This window comes from Vollenhovia emeryi, unplaced genomic scaffold (assembly GCF_000949405.1).
Source record: "Vollenhovia emeryi isolate VEMERY1.0 unplaced genomic scaffold, V.emery_V1.0 DF939998.1, whole genome shotgun sequence".
Lineage (NCBI taxonomy): Eukaryota > Metazoa > Arthropoda > Insecta > Hymenoptera > Formicidae > Vollenhovia > Vollenhovia emeryi.
In genome coordinates, this window is record NW_011966368.1 from 1 (window position 1) to 2,701 (window position 2,701).

Here is a 2,701-nt window from a genome sequence, read left to right on the forward strand (position 1 = left end):
ATATATATAATTAAGTATATTATACCTGTTACTGGATAGAAAGAAAAATTTTCATCGATAAACAGCCGGGTGTATCCCTCTACACAAGTATGAGTCGGAATGCTTTTTTCATTAACAATTTCTTGACATATTCCACAACTGTGTACAACAGCTACCTGAAAATTTCATTAAATTATTTCAATTTTAACAATCTTTATTCTGCTGTATGTAATGTTATCACAGTTAACCTTAAAATTATAACAAGCAATTGTCTCACATTATCAAGAAAGAAGACTGGGAGAAGATGCTGCTTATTTATTAGTTTATCAAGGACACAGGGAAAAACACTGTCAATAGCTAGGACGGCGAAACAAGAAGACAAATATAACCTAACGGTTTCACGGCGTTCCCGTAGAGGAAAAACAAAAAACAAGCAGTCGTTTATTCGATGTTTTAATCTCTGGTTTTTAATCTAATGAGTATTAGAAAAGTCTGTGTTTATTTATTTAATGTACTTACATCTTCCAGTTCCATGATGCACATTTCACATTTGCGCACATTTGCGACATTTGCGTACGAGCGACGTCGCTAAAAGTTGAGTTCAATCCAACTTTCCGAAGGCGTCGCTAGCGACAAGAAAGCGGACAAAAATGGGGAATTGTTGGTTCACGTGACCACTTATCGCAGCGACAAGCGACATCGTGAAATCGTACCTAGATCCACTCCACACCTCTGACATAGGGTGGGTAGGGTTATTTTTCACGAAGTGGAGCCCCCCGAAGGGGGGGCGGAACACACTGTCTTCACGTATACATTTTTCCATCTACATTTGGTGGAGGGGAGTGACTTATATGTAGGTAGAAAAATGTATGAGTGGAGACAGTATGTTCCGCCCCCCCCTTCGGGGGGGCTTCACCTCGTTAAAAATAACCCTACCCACCCTATGTCAGAGGTGTGGAGTGGATCTCGCTTCACGTGGAAAGTTGCAAACCCATGTGGAACAGTACAACGGCAGAAGTACATGCGTGGAGACAGTATGTTCCGCATGACAGATTTTCTAACACTAAAAGTTGTCAACTTTAACAATTAATATCTCTCTTCGCAGGGCAGTGCGACGATTTTGTCTGAGGAAAAAGTTGTTCCTCGTTGAAAAACGCGTCGAATGAGACCAATTTAATTGATTTTGGAGGTGGAGCAGCTATACTGAAGAATTACCATATATTTATTATTTGTATCCTTTCTCAGCCTGTATCTCCGAAACTATTTGAGTCCGGCCCTTATATATATATATATGAAATGACTCGGGAAGACAACCCCAACAACATATTTAAAAATAAAGCAAATCGGAGAGGAAGTCACTTTTATGCATAATTACCTAAAATTTATTGTAACATAAAAGTGACGTTAAAATATTGATATATAATATAAACTTTACTAAATATTTTCAAAAAGTGACGGATAAAAAATGTAAAAAATAATTCACATGCCAACGTCATTTATGAAAAAACTTGTGCTTAACGTTTTATGCGCTTTCATAGCATTTCTGATTCTCCTTCTTTTTATGCTTCTATTGTACTTAGTTCTTATGCATATATTCGTAAGACACGTTTACTCTTTGAATATAAAATCATCATTTTTACATATTTTAACAATTAGATTTATTGCGTTCTTTATAGTACATTTGTATGTGACGAGTTAATAATCGTGCCATAGATGTGTTGGCAAATACTATTTCCTCTGGATACGTCAGTTGTAAAATAATCCTATCACAAGACACACTTATTGTCAGTTTGAAAAAGAAATATCTCTTAACTTTAATCTTTTTGATGTCAAATTAACCTGATGAAACTCTGTTGAAAATGCTAGTCTCATATTCGCTACACGGCTACGCCGATGTAATTCCTTTCTGCCGTTACACGGCGCAGGCCTCTACGAGGCGATCATCTCTCTTTCTGCCGTTACACTGCGCAGGCCTCTACGAGGCGATAGTCGCTCGTCCGTTTCCCCCTCCCTTCCGTAGTGAGTGGTTAGGCGCGAGCGGCAGCTTCTGAGTAGTTCACCGACCGCCGCTGGGCCGCGCATGGTGGCGGCCGGCGACTCGGAAGCAAAATTCGGTCTCGGGGGCTATATAACGAGGCCCGCGTGGAGGCCAGGGCAGTATTCCAATGGGGTAACCTATCGGGACGATTCCCTTGCTGGAATAGTCCTCCATCGCATTCGCTGTCGGTTCTACCGACGGGAGCAGAGAACATCGCATTCGCTGTCGGTTCTACCGACGCCGCGACGGGAGCAGAGAGGCTGCAACCTGGGCGTCTGCAGTAACCAGCGGCTTTCCATGAGGTCAACTCAACGCCTTCCTCACCGCTACGGAAAAAGCGACGGCACACCACCCAGCCGTCCAGCTCTCCAGAGGAAGCTCTGCCAAGGAAGACGAGCCAGATACGCATTCTATCTGTGGTGACAGTACATCAAGCCGAACGAGTTACCAGACAGCCTCCGCAACGGCCAGAACAGCCTCTCCAGGAGGATTTCATTCCTACTACGCCGCCACGGGCAATAACTCCGGATTACACGCTCGCAGGCCTTTCTCCACTCGTTAGGCACGAGCAGCCAATCTCTCCAACTACATCGGCAACTTCACCAACCGAGACTATCGTACCGTGGTTATTAGAACGCTTAACGCTACCACCGCCGAGATTTAGCCGACCACGGCATCCACCCC

The 2,701-nt window shown here is 43.2% G+C and overlaps 1 long non-coding RNA gene across 1 annotated transcript; it reads right to left on the bottom strand.

The window, feature by feature from the left end:
• Window positions 1-109: 109 nt before the first annotated feature.
• On the bottom strand, window positions 110-544 carry LOC105556470. Its single transcript, XR_001008550.1, has 2 exons — window positions 499-544; window positions 110-155 (listed from the first exon to the last, which is right to left on the bottom strand). It is a non-coding gene; the product is annotated as an uncharacterized LOC105556470 (long non-coding RNA).
• Between the last annotated feature and the right edge of the window lie 2,157 nt (window positions 545-2,701).